This window comes from Pyxicephalus adspersus, chromosome 4 (genome assembly GCF_032062135.1).
Source record: "Pyxicephalus adspersus chromosome 4, UCB_Pads_2.0, whole genome shotgun sequence".
Taxonomy (NCBI): Eukaryota; Metazoa; Chordata; class Amphibia; order Anura; family Pyxicephalidae; genus Pyxicephalus; species Pyxicephalus adspersus.
In genome coordinates this window covers 11,207,923-11,214,041 of record NC_092861.1, presented here as the reverse complement: position 1 = coordinate 11,214,041, position 6,119 = coordinate 11,207,923, and positions in this window count along the sequence as shown.

The following is a 6,119-nucleotide window of genomic DNA, read 5'->3' as shown; positions in this document are numbered from 1 at the left end:
AGTAAGTGACGCTGTTGGAGGGAATAAACCTACTGAGCTGTGGTGGCTTACTGTACGAGATCGCAGGCCAGATAATTGTCTCCTTACATTATGTATGTTTTATGCTTTTCTCAGTAACAACCATTTTTTACCATACCTGGAACAGGTGTATTGGGTTATGTATTGTGTTGGTTTGAATTATGATTTTGGAAGTTAACTCCCCCATTGCTTTCATTTATTCTTTATGTATTGTAAACAGGACTATATATGGGAAAACTTCTTTTCGTGTTTTGAGATAATAAAGCGGAACTAAACTAAAAAAAAAAACCTCACCTTTAGTTCAGCAGATCCCTTGATCCCTGCAGAAGGTTTTCTTGGAATGGGTCCCAAGGAGTCCAGGTATCTGTCTTTGTCCCGGGCCAAAAGCAAGCCTGGGTGTCGCCATCTTCTTTCCTCTTCTTCCTGCCTCTGCCTAGGTCACCTGATATCGCACTGCGAGAACATTTCTGGAATGAGCATGTTTCCCCATGTTTTATGCTTCTGAACAAGGTGCAAGTACAAAAAATATTGTTTAGTTTTTATAAAAATACCCATATTAAAAACCCCCTTGTATTAGACCTGAACTGTTTTTTGACTACCAGTAAAAAAAAATAATCTTTGGTGAAAGGGGTAGCTGAGAGGCAATTCTATATTAGTCTCCATGGGTATGGAATGGCCAACAAGCAAAGACTATAAAGTATAACTGCACATTGTTTAAATGCATTCCTACCCCATAACATAACATTAAAATAACAATACATTATCTGCTCTTTCTAGAAAAAACTCAGTCAACCTTTACTCTAACCAGGAAACTCCTTTCACCTCTGTCAGCAGAAAAACTGGTTCACCTCTATATTAGGTCTGAATATTATCAATGCATACAACTGCCCTGAATAGTAAAATATAAAAATATAGTAAAAAATAAACTCAAACTACTTTTTCATGCAGCAAGCAGACACTTTACCCTAATCTTCACCTCAGGGGAACAACAAGAATAATTAGAGAATATGAATATAACATTTCTTCTCTTAAATTGCTCAGGTCAACTGTTTTTTTCAGGTCTGGAAAGGTAATATAGAGTTCTTTCTTCATCTTTATAAAAACACAGGCTCACAAATCGCTTAAAGCGGAACTTTCATTAAAATGAAAAAAAAACAACCCCTACCATACTTACACATAGCCCCCAATCCCTCCACAGCTGGCCTTGTTTTGGTGTTGAATCATCCTTGTTTATTGTTTCGTCCCTACCCCGCCACCTATTTTTCTTGTCTTCTTCCTTTTTCTATCTATGTCACCCAATTTCACACTTCTCAGGCACCAGATTGGGTCACATATCCTCCTTTATATAGAAAATAAACAGTATCAATCCCAATGCACATGTGTGAGTTTGGGACTTTTTTCCATTCTGGGAAAAAGCTAATAATAATAATAATAGCAATAATAATAATAGCAATAATATTAATATGTATCCCAGGAGGCTCTGTGCCCCCATTCAGTCTTCACCATAGTAGAAATAAGGACTGAATGGTAGGCTTCCCCCTCCCTTTTTTTTAAACAAAAAAGCATTGAGGGAAAAAAGAAGCAAGGTAGTTTTTGCTTTAAATAAACGGATCATCTATCCTTTTGTATAGAATAAAAAGTTTGGTGATAAGTTCACTTTAAATGTAACCTCAGGTAAAAAAAAACAACATGCAAAAGTTTCCATCAGTGTCAATATTTATTTAGCAAAAATAAAATCAATCTATAATTCATTATCTTGTATTAGCTTTCTAATTGTAATTCATTAGCTTGAATTAATCATTTTCTGTATGAATTTAGCAGTCAAATCATTATGGAGGATTTTTGCCCCATTCTTCACAACACTAAACAACATTGCATTCATTGAGGGTTACAGTCATTCATTTATGCACAGCTCTTAAATTTTAATCACATAAGGTTTGGACTTTACCTGCGCTATTGCATCAGCTTGAATGTTTCATTTTTTTAACCTATTATTTGCAGATTTTCTGATTTGCTTGGCGTCATTGTTTTGTTGCGTGACCTAGTTTTGGACAATTTAGCTGTTGACTTTAGAATATTTTGGTATACAGAGAAGTTTATGGTCAACTCAATAACTGCAACATCCTGTGGCTGCAAAACAAGCTCATCCATTTAAAGCGATTTATTCTAACTGCACATTGCTGCAAGCTTATCTTCTGTAATACATTTGCTGGAACATAGACAGCAAATTTTGAACCATTCTTTACTCCACAAAAAATTGCATTTGTTTGAGTTTTATGGATTGCTTTTAATTCTTTTTGTAATTTACATAACGTAACCTCAATAATGTACATTAATTCTGTCCTAGTTTTAACAAGGTCACCAAGAGTAAAGTATATGTTTTGGTCTAATGCTGGGTTTAAAACTGTGCAGAAAACTGGGTCAGCTACATTTCCGTATCTTGTTCTTATGATTTGTGAAAACAAAGGTACTTCGATTTACAACAATATCTCTATACAGTTATGAAACTCATTGAACAAAGGAATCATGGGGACATTCTAGCAAGGGAATATTACAAAGACAAAATATGCTTAATCTTTTTATCATGATGTTATAGAAGAAAATGTGTGCTACATTCACTAGAAAGCCAGAAATACAGGTACTGGAAACAAAGGTAATGGGGAGAGTTCCCGGTTTACAATACCCTGAAAGATATCCACTGGTTGACCTACATTTCAGGAACAGCCATCAGTCCTTTGCTTATTGGTGGTTTACATTTTCAGTCCTGATGCCCCTGCTGATCATTTTCTTTATAAAAAAAATATTAGATGACTCCTATCAGCTGTGACCGCAAGTTCCCAGGCTCCCCGGGCTGTACTTATCAATGATGACCGTGGGAACTGAACTCAGATGAACTCCCAATACAGAAACTCCATTGAGAGTTCATCTGCAGTTCCACTGTGTTCCCAGGGCACTAGAGGTTAACTAACCTCTAGTGCCCGGGGATCACAAACAAGAGGATTCCCTTGCAGACCATTATTAATATTGCTTTCCAGGGCTGCAAGGGAATCCTCCTGTTTGCGATCCCAGGGCACCAGAGGTTAATTAATCTCTAGTGCCTCGGGATCCCAATGGATTCTCAGGGCTGCAATCATTCTAAACTCGGATGAACTCAGAATGGAGAAACTCCATTGAGACTTCATCATGGGGTTCTCCTCTTTTTTTAACAATTTTAAACACAAATTCGCAAAGTCGAATTCTGTGTTTTTCGGGTTGGGTCTGTCCGAATTCGATTCGCCATTTTCAGGTCGAATATAGGGACAACCCGAATTCGAACACCAACAATAGTGCTCATTATTGCTTTTCTGTGTTTTTCTACATTTGAGTGCAAATTCTTTTTAAAGGGGACAAAAGGAGTGAACATTTATTTATACAATTTTATTGTGCCACAGATTTATTCAGTACAGGTCATCATATAAAACATACATTTCAGCATTGGATTTGGGGACTGGCATTCGGTGAGTACTGGTGCTGACCAGGGCTTTACACTATCTCTCTCTTTTTGATACTTTCTACAGAAGTACTGGTCCAGTAAACCCTCCTTGGCTCTCCAAACTCTCAGGCTTCACACAGCCTTTCAGTCTGATCGCCTGGCCTTGGGCCAAGCCCTCCTTGTCTGTTATGCATTTCCTTTTATTATTAGCCAGGTGCTTCCTACTCATCCTCAATTTCTGGCCTGGAAAAGGGATAGTGTTTGGCCCACAGACTCCATTTGACACTCCAGGCCTGGGGCCCAATTGAAGAGGGGCAAATCTGCAGCAATACAATTACTTACAGCCGTATCCATTTAATCCCTTTCCCAGATGGATGCTGCTAAATTCCCACGTGACATATTTCATTACACCTACACCACATAGAAGATGAAATCACAGTACACTTATCTCCAGTTATGTGTCCCCATAATACTTATTCACAATGTGTTTCATATTAGCTTCATCAGAAGGATAATTGATAGTATAATAATTGTCAATTCTTTGGCTATCTGTGTACTTTTTCACCAGAACCGGGCGCTTACCTGTGGTAGTATATGGATGTGAGGGGAACAGGCATTAGTTATCAATGGAGACACAAAAACCCCTGCAGATCCAAAAATATATAAAAAATATGGATCTTAAAATCCATAAAATATCCAAATCGACTATTCATTAGGTACCCATAGCAAGAGCAGAAATCCCTTGGTAGATGTAAATAGTATTTATCTCTTTACAAGGCAACATTAACATCAATAGGATTAGGGAAAGAAGATTTCTACTAAAATATAGTAAACCTACTGAAAGAAATGCCATGTTCCTAAAGCAAATTATGGTGGTAGCAGGAATATAATACTGTTGCAGAGAAGATTCTTTAGGACACTTTATGGACTGTCCTTTTTTTTGGCTTGAATATGAGTGTGAATCCAGCCTAAATTCTAACACCTATATTTAGCAATAACTTAAAGAGTGTTTTTTCTCTAGTTGCAACAACAACAACAAAAATCCTATGGTTGTCAGGTATTTAAACAATGTTGTAAACTGAGCTCTCATAGATCAGGTGCTCTCTCTGTTGGAAAGTCAATGGTACTGCTGCCTATGTGTTTATACTGTATGAGAAGCCCCACCTTTTTTTTCGAAATAGATTAGTGTTTTTTAATATAATAATAATAATAATAATATTAATTCTAAACATTGGGTTACCCTTTGAAATAAGTTTCAGATCCTCAAGGGACTTTTTTAATTGGTATATCCACAACTCACAATCCATTAATGTGGTGGTCTTATGGAGCAATGGACTTGATTTATTAATGCTCTCCAAGACTATAAAAGATAAATTATGATGAGAGAACCTAAAGGATCCAGCAAACCTAGAATGAATCTGGTTCAAAACTGAAAGTATTGCCAACTAATGCCAAATGTTTTTTATAAATCAGTCCCAGCTTTGCTGGATCACCCAAATTCTCCTATAATAGTCTATCTTCCCCAGTCTTGGAAAGATTTAATAAATCAGGTCTAATGCCTTGTACATTGCTAGCCAGTGGGAAAAATGCTACCCTTACAGATATCCAAAAATATCATTGGTGTCAGTTTAACTGACCTGAGACGCACAAATTGCTCAAGGAACCCCTGGCAAACTCCAAAGGGACCCTGGTTGGTAACCACTGGATTAAATAAAACCATTGTCTATTGGTTTCCTCTTTCGGGAGATCCCTGTCAATTCCTTAGTCATCACAATAGTTAACAGGAAATTTCTCTACTTAGAAGAAAATCTCACAGAAACAGTTGTCATCATTGGCATGTTTTACATGTATTGTTAGTCCTTGTAATGGAGAAGACAAATCTTCTCAGTGGGGTTAGCGATATAAATATATCGGAGTTCTAACCCTTCACCAAGTTGTAAGGCTAAAGCCCCTGATCTGCATACCTGTTGCAAGCCTGAGGGGCTCAGTGCTGAAGCTGCTGGAGGAGCATGACAGGCAAGGAACAGGTGAATGGCCTATTCGCTGCTTCAGAACAGTTGTGTTATGACCCTTAGCAACCAGACAGATCTTGGTTTGTTAAATTGAAGACGCAGGGCTACCATAATGTAAAAAGTGTGTCCATGCCTGAAATCTAGCCATACCCACAATTTTTCCATAGAGATTTGGATGTACAGATTTTTTTGTGCTGTCCACAAGCATTAGAAATTAAACTTTGATTTAGCCTACACAGCCTGCAGACAAGCTAAGACTTGAATGTTTTGGCTAACAGTTCTTGATACATTTCGGGATACAGAAAAAATACAGCCAGTCATTATCTATGTGACTGGCAGCCTTTAACCTACATTTATCTCTTGTGCAAGATTTTTTGTAAACTTTCTAAACTTGGACATTTAAATGAGAAAATTAAATCTGCTTCATTGTTGGTTGTTTTTTGGAAGTACTATGGTACACCTACCTCCCACAGTATCCACCATTCCCACTTCAGAGCCAGTCCAGTGTACTGGTATTTACTTACGTAGGCATTCTATGATTGTGCTTTGAGATGTCCATGAGCTGCACAGTGTTTAATTACAATTTTTTAAAGATTTTAAGTACAACACCTTAACCC